The 12,069-nt window shown below is 38.2% G+C and overlaps 1 protein-coding gene across 3 annotated transcripts in view; it reads left to right on the forward strand.

Moving 5' to 3' along the window:
- Window positions 1-12,069, forward strand: part of Ccdc148 (coiled-coil domain containing 148) — a 293,794-nt gene that overhangs the window by 243,873 nt on the left and 37,852 nt on the right. The window lies entirely within an intron of this gene.

Consider the following 12,069-nt stretch of genomic DNA (forward strand, 5'->3'; position numbering starts at 1 on the left):
AAACGGGATGTCATACTCCATTTAGAACTGGGTAAGGAATTATTTTTATAAAACACAAGCTTCAAAATGATGCATGATAATCCCTAAAATAGATATATATACCATTTAAAAGAAAATATATTACTCATACCTGTTCTAAAAATTAGCTCCCTACTCATCTGTCCTTTGTTTTTTTATTTTTTATGCTTTTTGGTTTTTCCAGGTAGGGTCTCACTCTAGCTCAGGCTGACCTAGAATTCACTATGTAGTCTCAGGGTGGCCTTGAACTCAAGGTGATCCTCCTACCTCTGCCTCCCAAGTGCTGGGATTAAAGGCGTGTACCAACACACCCAGCTGTCCTTTATTTTTATAAATGATATGAGATAAGTGTCCTATTTCCACTTTTTTTCCTAAATGGATGGCTGTTTCACAATCAAGTACTTAGTGAGTCACCCTTACTCTTTGATTTGAAATGCTACATTTATTATATATTCCATTTCTAATTATACTTTTATATCCACATGGATTCTTAATTAGATCAAATCAAAGTTGAACTGTATTTATATTTCTATATGAGTACCATGCTGTTTTAATCATCCTCTTTTGCTATCTAGTAAGAACAATGTTACTCATTGTTCTTTTTAAAAATAGCTACTCTTAAGTCAACTTAAATTTACAAGTCTTGTTGACTTTTTGCATTAAAACAATTGTAAGGGGAATTGACATGTGTGACAAATTTAATCTCCAAGCAAGAAATGTATTTCCAAAAGAGGTTTCTAGACCTAGTCTTCTCTCAGATTCTCAAGAAAATTTCATAGATTTTTTTTTTCTGTGACAAATTGGAAATTATGTTGAAATATGTAGAAATTGATAACCCATAAACCAATTATTTATTTCCTTGATTTAAAAAAAATTACTTACTTATTTGTCAGAAGAAAGAGAAAATCAGAGAAGAGAGAGGCATTAGGCACACAAGGGCATCTTGCCACTGTAAATAAACTCCAGAGCAAGCACCACTTGGTGTATCTGGCTTTACATGGGTACTGGGTAGTCAAGCTTTGCAAGCAAGTATCTTTAACCACTGAGCAATCTCTGCAGCCCTATATGTTTCATTTAGTGAGAAAAAATGTCTGCCTTAGAGTAGCAGCAGTAAGGATGCAGACATAAAAAGCTGAGTTGTTCATGAAGTACTTAGGTTAACATTGGTGACTTGTATCTTTGGAGGTAGAGTCTGAGGGGAGACAAAAAAAAAAAGGACATATGACCTTGAATATGATTGAAGGTTTTCTTTTTTCGAGGTAGGGTTTCACTGTAGCCCAGGCTGACCTGGAATTCACTCTGTGGCCTTGAACTCACAGTGATCCTCCTACCTCTGCCTCCTGAGTGCTGGGATTAAAGGCATGCACCACCATTTCTAGCTGATTGAAGATTTTTATGGTTATATGTATGTGATCTGCATGCATGTGTGTATACATGCTTGTATGTGTGTGTTCACAACATGTATGCCAACGTGTATGGAGGCCTGAAATTGATGTCACCTTGTCAATCCGAGTAGTCTTACTAGTCACCTTGCCCTGGGTAGCATTTTTCTTCCCCTCCAAAGTGCTGGGATTATAGGAGGACCATCACACCTGTGCAGTGTTTAGGCGGATGCTCAGGATCTGAAGTCTGCTCTTTGTGCTTCTCTTGCAAGTGCTCTAGCCATTGAGCCATCCCTCAGCTCCTGTTTTGTTTGTTTCACTTTATACTTGGGTTGAAAGCTCTTAAGTTATTTGATTTAAAAAAATTATTTGGCTCTATTTTTGGTATATCTTTGGGTATAGTCTATACAATTTAACATGATCTTTTCATTATCTAGTTCTTAAGTAATTTTCATTTCATTTTGGCTGTCTTAACAATAAATTGCTATCTATTCAGGTGCTTACCAAAGATAAGGTTGCAATTTTCAATTTCTTCTACTTTTATTCTTTCCATGTATTGGCATTAAAAGGTACAAAAATTTGGTATGCTTTATTAGAAGCTACTAAGCCCAGTCATTTTATTTAATTGATAAACTGTCACAAAACACCGGGCTTAAATATATAGTTCAATGTTCCTCAGAGCATCTATAGAGCTGTGCAGTCGTTGTGACAGTCAGGCCTTCACTAATTTCCATCACCCCATGAAGATCTCTCCTGACATTTGCAATGGTCTTCCAGCTGCAAATAACCACTGATGTATTTTTCTACAACAGATTTACATCTTTTGAACATTTTAAATAAATGGAATACATATTATCCTAACATTTTTAAGGTTCATTTATGAGTTGTTCATTTCTTCTTTTTTATCATTAAAGATTATTTTACTTCAATGTAACCATTTAATTGTTTTTCTAAAGTAATATATTTTCTCTATTGGTAAAATATTAATATGCACATAAGCATAATGGTTTAAAAGAGAAGGATTCAGAGACTTCCGGTTAAGATGGTGGCATAGGTACCATGCCAAAGCAGCCTGGGGGAAAAAAGACCAAAAAAACCCAGCAAAATACACACTTTTACTAAAAAGTGAGGTGTATAGGAAATTGAAACAGCAGCAGAGAAGCAGAAGAGATCCAGAGCATGCAGAGCCCACACAAGCCGGCAAAAGCCGCCCGGCAGCTCCGACAGCCGCAGCGGTGGCGGCGGCGCACCAGAAAGCCACCAGACTCAGCTCCAGCCACAGGAAAAGCTCACACCGGTGCTCTCCGCAACTCAGGACATCTGAAGGGAGAGCGGCAGTGAGCAGCGGAGGAGCAGACCGCGAGGTAGAGGAACACGTGGAGCAGCAAGAGAACCAGAGCAGCTGCGACTCCCTCCCCTCCCCCACCGCCTGAGCCCAGATCCAGCAAACAGAGCAGCGGTCCTGGGACCGGCCACGCCAACTTGGGGTGACAGCGGGACCCAGCAGCTCCGGCACCGGTAACAGAGGACCCAACAGCAGCAGACCCAGGAGCGGCAGCAGCGGCAGACCCGGCAGCAGCAGCTTCAGCAGCAGCAGTGGCTCCAGAAGTGGCAGCTACAGCAGCAGCAGCAACAGAGGCAGCAGCAGCAGTGGGCCCAGCAGCAGCAGCTTCAGCAGCTGACAGACCCATCAGAGGCAGCTTTAGCAGCAGCAGTTCCAGCAGCAGGAGTGCTGATCTGCAGGGCCACAGTTGCCAGGCTCGGTTTGCCCCACAGGAAAAGCCAGTGCCCAGCTCCAGAAATCAGAACAGCAGCCCGATGACCAGGCAGCAACTTGACTGAGACCAAAATCATCCAAGGTAACTGGCATTGCACCAGGGAAGGGTCTCACTTGGTCATAAGCTGACTTGGATCCCTCAACAGACCAGAAATCTTAGCCTCTATGTTGATAGAGGATCTGGTTGTAATAATAACTAATCTGGCATATATAATTGGGGCTGTTATTGATTGAATGGGTACAGTGTTTAGTTAACTTTTAGAATCTACCTGTATTTTATTCCACTCAGCCTACATGAATACTACCATAGCAAGGAAACTCAACCTCTAGGAGCACCTTTGTAGATACTCTGAGAGTCTTAAGAGCACACCTAACACCTTAAGCTTCTACCCTGAAAATATATAACATCAAATCAACTGATACAGCTAAGAATACCCAGCTAGCTAGAAAGTCCAAGCATTAACTTAATCCAAGATGCAAAAATATATACATTATAACACAGGGAACACTAAAAGGCAAGACGATATAAATACACCTAAAAGTATTAATGCATCAGAAATGACCTCCAGTGAGAATGAGTGAGAGGAAATGCCTGAGAATGATTTCCAAAGAATGATTGTAAATATGTTCAAAGAAGTCAGAGAACAAATCAAAGGAGTCAAAGACGAACTTAAAGAAGAAATCAAAGGAATCAAAGAAGATGCAGGGCACCAATTTCGCGAAATAAAGAAGGCAATACAAGACATACATAAGGAAATAGAAATACTAAAGAAAAGCCAGTCAGAATTACTAGCAATGAAGAACACAGTTAATAAATTTTAAAACTCTGTAGAAAACCTTACCAGTAGAATGGATGAAGGAGAGGACAGAATATCTAAGCTAGAGGACCAGGTGGCAGATCTAATACAGTCCAACAAAGAGAAAGACAAATTTATAGAAAAGTATGAGTGGGAATTTCAAGATATTCGGAACACTATGAAAAGATCCAATATAAGAATTCAGGGCATGGGCTGGAGAGATGGCTTAGCGGTTAAGCGCTTGCCTGTGAAGCCTAAGGACCCCGGTTCGAGGCTCGGTTCCCCAGGTCCCACGTTAGCCAGATGCACAAGGGGGCGCACGCGTCTGGAGTTCGTTTTCAGAGGCTGGAGGCCCTGGCGTGCCCATTCCCTCTCTCTCCCTCTATCTGTCTTTCTCTCTGTGTCTGTCGCTCTCAAATAAATAAATTAAAAAAAAAAAAAAAGAATTCAGGGCATAGTAGAAGGAGAAGAATTCCACTCCAAAGGGATAGTAGGTGTCTTCAACAAAATCATAGAAGAAAATTTCCCCCAAATTGGGAAAGAAGTGCCAATGCAGATACAGGAAGCCTTTAGAACTCCAGCCAGACAAAACCTGGAAAGAACCTCTCCTCGTCATATTATAACCAAACTACCAAACACACAAACCAAGGAAAAAATAGTGAAAGCAGTTAGAGAGAAAAATCAAGTTACCTACAAAAGCAAGCCCATCAGGATTACAGCAGATTATTCAAAACAAACTTTTAAAGCCAGAAGGGCTTGGAGTGATATATTCCAAGTTCTGAAAGATAACAACTGTCAACCAAGGTTACTTTATCCTGCAAAGTTATCCATTCAAATAGACGGAGAAATAAGGACATTCCATGACAAAAGCAGGTTAAAGGAGTACTTGAAGACAAAACCAGCTCTACAGAAAATACTTGATAGAATCCTCCATGCTGAAGAAAAGGAAAAGCACACATATAAGGAACGGAGCAAAAACAAGCAATACTCAAATACTAGTTAACACAAGAGAGCACAGGTATAACTGGAACCACACACACACACACAAAAAAAAGGCAAACATAAATACACACCTTTCAATAATATCTCTTAATATCAATGGCCTCAATACCCCAACGAAAAGACATAGGTTTGAAGACTGGGTTAAAAAGCAGGACCCTACAATTTGTTGTTTCCAAGAAACACACCTTTCTACAAAGGATAGACATTATCTTAGGGTGAAAGGTTGGAAGATGGTGTTTCAAGCAACTGGGCCTAGAAAACAAGCAGGGGTTGCTATCCTAATATCTGACAAGGTAGACTTTAGTCCAACGTTAGTCAAGAAAGATAAAGAAGGTCACTTTATACTGATTAAGGGCACACTCCAACAGGAGGACATTACAATCCTAAACATATATGCACCTAACATGGGAGCTCCCAAATTCATCAAACAAACACTATTAGAACTAAGGTCACAGATAACACCAAACGCAGTGGTGGTGGGTGACTTTAACACCCCACTCTCATCAATTGACAGGTCATCCCAGGAAAAACTAAACAGAGAGGCATCTGGACTAAATGAGGTCATAGAAGGAATGGACCTAACAGATATATACAGGACATTTCATCCAAAGGCTGCAGAATATACATTCTTTTCAGCAGCACATGGATCATTCTCTAAAATAGACCATATATTAGGACACAAAGCAAATCTTAACAAATTCAGGAAAATTGAAATAATTCCTTGCATTCTATCTGACCACAGTGGAATTAAACTACAAATCAATAGCAAGAAAGGCTATAGAGCATACACAAAATCATGGAAACTAAACAATACACTACTAAATGATGAATGGGTCAATGAAGAAATCAAGAAAGAAATCAAAAAATTTATAGAGTCAAACGATAATGAGAACACAACATATCAAAATCTCTGGGACACATTGAAGGCAGTTCTAAGAGGCAAATTTATAGCCTTAAGTGCCTATATTAAGAAATTAGAAAGGTCACAAGTAAACGACCTAATGCTTCACCTTGAAGCCTTGGAAAAAGAAGAACAAGGCAAACCAAACACCAGTAGGCAGGAAGAAATAAAGATTAGGGCAGAAATTAATGAAATAGAAACAAAAAAAAAAAAATCCAAAGAATTAATGAAACCAAGACTTGGTTCTTTTGAAGGATAAACAAGATTGATAAACCCTTAGCAAATCTGACCAAAAGAAAGAGAGAAGAGACACAAATTAATAAAATCAGAGATGAAAAAGGTAACATCACAACAGATTCCAGAGAAATTCAAAAAATCATAGGGACATACTATAAAAGCATATACTCCACAGAGTATAAAAATCTGAAAGAAATGGATGATTTCCTTGATTTATATGACCTACCTAAATTAAATCAAAATGAGATTAATCACTTAAATAGACCTATAACAAACATGGAGATCTGAACAGTTATCAATAATCTCCCAACTAAAAAAAGCCCAGGCCCAGATGGATTCACTGCTGAATTTTACCAGACCTTTAAGGAAGAGCTAACACCATTGCTTCTTAAGCTTTTCCAGGAAATAGAAAAAGAAGGAATTCTACCAAACTCCTTCTATGAGGCTAGCATCACCCTGATACCAAAACCAGGCAAAGATAGAACAAAAAAAGAAAATTACAGACCAATCTCCCTCATGAACATAGATGCAAAAATTCTCAACAAAATATTGGCAAACAGAATACAAGAGTATATCAAAAAGATCATTCACCTTGACGAAGCAGGCTTTATCCCACAGATGCAGGGATGGTTCAACATGCAAATCTATAAATGTAATACATTATATAAATGGGTTGAAGGACAAAAATCACATGATCATCTCATTGGACGCAGAGAAAGCATATGACAAAATCCAACATCCCTCATGATAAAAGTCCTACAGAGACTGGGAATAGAAGGAACATATCTCAATATAATAAAAGCTATTTATGACAAGCCTACAGCCAACATATTAATAAATGGGGAAAAACTGGAAGCTTTTCCACTAAAATCAGGAACAAGACAAGGGTGTCCACTGTCCCCACTTTTATTTAATATAGTTTTGGAAGTCTTAGCCATAGCAATAAGGCAAGAGACACACATAAAAGGGATACAAATTGGAAAGGAAGAAATCAAGGTATCATTATTTGCAGATGACATGATTCTATACATAAAGGACCCTAAAAACTCTATTAGCAAACTGTTAGAGCTGATCAAAACCTACAGCCATGTAGCAGGATATAAAATAAATACACAGAAAACAGTAACCTTCATATATGCTAACAACAAACACACAGAGGATGAAATCAGAGAATCACTCCCATTCACAATTGCATCAAAAAATAAATAAATAAATAAAGTACCTTGGAATAAACCTAACCAAGGTCTACAATGAGAACTTTAAAACACTCAAGTGAGAAATTGCAGAAGACACTAGAAAGTAGAGAAACATCCCCTGTTCCTGGATTGGAAGAATCAATATTGTTAAAATGGCAATCTTACCAAAAGCAATCTACACATTTAATGCAATCCCTATCAAAATTCCAAAAGCATTCTTCATGGAAATAGAAAAAACAATCCAAAAATTCATTTGGAACCACAAAAAACCTCGACTATCGAAAATAATACTGAGCAACAAAAATAAGGCTGGTGGTATCACCATACCTGATTTTAACCTATACTACAGAGCCATAGTAACAAAAACAGCATGGTACTGGCACAAAAACAGACATGTAGATCAGTGGAACAGAATAGAGGACCCAGATGTAAGCCCAAGTAGCTATAGCCACCTGATATTCGATAAAAATGCCCAAAGTACTCATTGGAGAAGAGACAGCCTCTTCAGCAAATGGTGTTTTGAAAACTGGATAAATATCTGCAGAAGGATGAAAATAGATTCTTCTCTCTCGCCATGCACAAGAATTAAGTCCAAATGGATTAAAGACCTTAACATCAGACCAGAAACTTTGAAACTGCTAGAGGAAAAAGTAGGGGAAACCCTCCAACATATTGGTCTTGGCAAAGACTTTCTGAATACAACCCCAATTGCTCAGGCAATAAAAACACAGATTAATCACTGGGACCTCATGAATTTACAAAGATTTTGCACTGCAAAGGACGCAGTGAAAAAAGCAAAGAGGCAACCTACAGAATGGGAAAAAATCTTTGCCAGCTATATATCTGATAGAGGATTAATATCTAGGATATATAAAGAACTCAAAAAGTTAAATAATAAGGAATCAAACAAGCCAGTCAAAAAATGGGCTATGGAGCTAAATAGAGCATTCTCAGAGGAAGAAATACGAATGGCATATAAGCATCTAAAAAAATGTTCTATGTCACTAGTCATCAGGGAAATGCAGATTAAAACTACATTGAGATTCCACCTCACTCCTGTCAGATTGGCCACCATCATGAAAACAAATGGTCATAAATGTTGGCGGGGATGTGGAAAAAGAAGAACCCTTCTACACTGCTGGTAGGAATGCTATCTGGTCCAGCCATTGTGGAAATCAGTGTGGAGGTTCCTAAAACAGCTAAAGATTGATCTACCATACAACCCAGCTATAGCACTCCTAGGCATATATCCTAAGGACTCATCTCATTTCCTTAGAAGTATGTGCTCAACCATGTTTATTGCTGCTCAATTTATAATAGCTGGGATGGAACCAGCCTAGATGTCCCTCAACTGATGAGTGGATAATGAAGATGTGGCACATTTATACAATGGAGTTCTACTCAGCGGTAAAGAAAAATGAAGTTATGAAATTTGCAGAAAAATGGATGGACCTGGAATGGATTATACTAAGTGAGGTAACCCAGGCCCAGAAAGCCAAACGCCACATGTTCTCTCTCATATGTGGATCCTAGCTACAGATGACTGGGCTTCTGCGTGAGAATGAAAATACTTAGTAGCAGAGGCCAGTAAGTTAAAAAGGAGACATAAAGGGAAGGGAAAGGAAGGGAGGAGGGTACTTAATAGGTTGATATTATATATATGTAAGTACAATGATTGTTATGTGGAGGTAATATGATGGAGAATGGAATTTCAAAGGAGAAAGTGGGGGGGGAGGGAATTAACACGGGATTTTTTTATAATCATGGAAAATGCTAATAAGAATTAAAAAATAAAAAAAATAAAAAAGGATTCAGATTTTATGTATTATGTTATCAATTTCTAAGAGATATTAATTTCTGTTGATAACAAATGCTCACAGGCACACACCTGTCCTCAGCACATATACTATTCCAAAAGAGTTAAGACTATAACCCTGGGCTGCTTCTGAACATGAAGTGGTCACTATCTTCATGACCTCACAGTGTCTTTCATTAACTGTACAAGACCTGCATAACATTGGGTTCCTCCACATTCCATCATGGGTGGTGGAAATGTTACTATAAAGTCTGTTCTTACAGGGTAAATCTCAAGCTCTTTGCATTTCAGATCACCATTGTTTCAGATCATGTTTTTGGGGAAAGCACCAAACCCAGTCTCTATGAGACGACAGCAGCCTCCTCTGAATTCAGGCAGATGGCTAGAGTGTTTATGTGCACTGCTGCTCCTGGTGGCCTCAGTACCCACTCACCTCCCCAGGGTAAGAGCACTGATGCCCATTAAAAGATCTTGTAAGCCACATGAAATTAGAACTTTCTGGTAGCCACATTAAAAATATAAAAAGCTGAATGTTGTGTTGCATGCCGTTAGTGCCAGCATTGTAGTGGCAGAGGTAGGAGGATTGCTATGAGTTTGAGGCCAGCCTGGAACTATAGAGTGAGTTCCAGGTCAGCCTGGGCTATTCCAAAAAACAAAAATATAAAAAGAAGTAGGTGGAATTAACTCTAATAATATACTTAATTTAGTTCAGTAACTATCCAGATATATTATCATTTCAATATGGCATCAATATAAATATTACTGAGATATTTTACAGTCTTTTCTGCATAATAAATATTTGAAATGGTGGTATATATTTTCTACCTTCAACATATTTAAATGTGGACCAGTCATTTCAGCTGCAGAATAACCTGGTGTGGTCTCCATTAAACTGGAGAGTAGAGAGTGCAGTCAAGTTTGACATCCTCTTGGAAGAAGAGGGTTAAGTGTCTGGCTGCCTGTCTGTGGGCTCTGATTGCAATACAGTTGATGCTAGATATCAAACATAGTTTGAACCCTGACTTTGTCTTTCAGCTGCATTCTACAGGACTTTCCTGGAGGTACTTTATGCCAGGGAAGTAGGGAAGGAGCCCCTTGTTGTTGGGATCTCCCAATTTTGTCTCCACATTTCTACTTGGCTCCCCTCCATTCCAGTTGGTTCCACTAAAAGGTAAAAAGTGATGGAACTGGCAGGAAGACATTTCATCTGCTCTCCTTTCTATAGCCATGAAATGACTAAAGGGAGACATCATTCCCAGGGTAAATACATATATGAAACCAAAAATGTAATATCTATTTAAACAGAAAATCTAGAAAAAAAAATGTAACTAACATAATTCCTGGGCTGGAGTGATGGCTTAGTGGTTAAGGAGCTTGCCTGAGAAACCTAAGGACTCAGGTTCTATTCCCCAGTAACCACATAAGGCAGATGCACAAGGTGGCACATGTGTCTGGAGTTCATTTGCAGTGACTAGAGGAACTGATGTGCCCACACTCTGTGTGCCTGTCTCTCTCTCTGTGTCTTTATCTCTGTGCTTGCAAATAAATAAAAATTTAAATAAAATAAAATTTAATATATATTTAAACAGAAAATCTAGAAAGAAATAACTCCCATTACTAAAATTTCCATAGTGTGCAAATATTTCTAATATTAAGAAAAAGTAAGTTTTAAGAAAATAATAAAAACAGTCCTCCCATTTTCATTGGCTTTCTGGTTATGCATTTCACATTGGTGGGAAAACTTGTAAATAATGGAAAATGTCAGTGTAATATACTAGCTCAAACTTAAGTATTAATAGAAAATACTTTCTGTTTCTCAGGTAACAGAAATAGAAATCTTTATAATATACATAAACTATGTATTCATTTTATTTTTTAACATAGCATTCATTCCTTTCTTTAATTCTGCTCTCTAGACCCTGTATCTAATTTTTTCAGTCCTTGCCATTTCTAATAACTTCCCTTATAGCTTTCTCAGCATTCTCTTTGCTACTATTGCAAGCTAAGCTCTATTCTTCTCATATAGTGGCTCTCTCCCTCTCATTTATTCATTCGTTCATTCATTCTTTCTTTCCATGTATGTCTCTAAATGCCCTTGTCCCCCAAAACTCTCCTAAGAACTCTTATTAGGCCAATGCCATACCACCACAGTGTACACTCAGTAAGGGTGCAGTGGTTCTCTGGTGTTTACATTTTTCATAATTTTTGGTGATCTTCTGTTGATTCTGTCTTGTGCTCTGTACCTTGAATACTGAAAAACCCATATGGAAACCTATTACTTGGTAAGATAACTTACAAAATTAAAATATGAAAACAGTATTCTAACCATCAGAGAAAGGAAGGGAGGGAGGGAAAAAGAAAGGAAGGGAAGGAAGGAAGGAAAGAGATGGAGGGAGGGAGGGAGAGAAGAAAGGGAGGAAGGAAGAAAAAAGGAAGGTATTGGAGGCAAGAAGGAAGAAAGGACAAAAAAAGGGAAGGTAGGTAAGAAGGAAGGAAGGAAGGAAGGGAGGGAGGAAGAGAGGGAGGGATGGAAGGAGGGAAGGGGGGAGGAAAGTAGAGTATAAGGAAATAAGGGAAGAAGGAAGGACAAAAGGAAGGGAGAAAAAAGAATATATCCAGAGAGAGGAATAGAGAGCAAGGATACATAATGGTATTTCCCATGTTGCTTTCTCTTAAAAGCATTACTTCTCCTTATTTTTGAAAACTGCAGTCATAAATTAGAGTATTACTCCATATACTCTCTCTTTTCATCCTAACATTTCAGTGATGGTTGATAAAATGCTCAATTTCTAACATTTCTAAGGTTACACCCTCTTGTAGTTATCATATACTTTGCTTCCTCAATATCTGCTAATTAGTTTTTACAAAGATAAATGTAACTGTAATCTTTTGTTTATTTATTTTCATTGCTATTTCTTGTGAGTTAATAAATAATCTAACTTT

The sequence above is a fragment of the Jaculus jaculus genome, chromosome 4 (assembly GCF_020740685.1).
Source record: "Jaculus jaculus isolate mJacJac1 chromosome 4, mJacJac1.mat.Y.cur, whole genome shotgun sequence".
Taxonomy (NCBI): Eukaryota; Metazoa; Chordata; class Mammalia; order Rodentia; family Dipodidae; genus Jaculus; species Jaculus jaculus.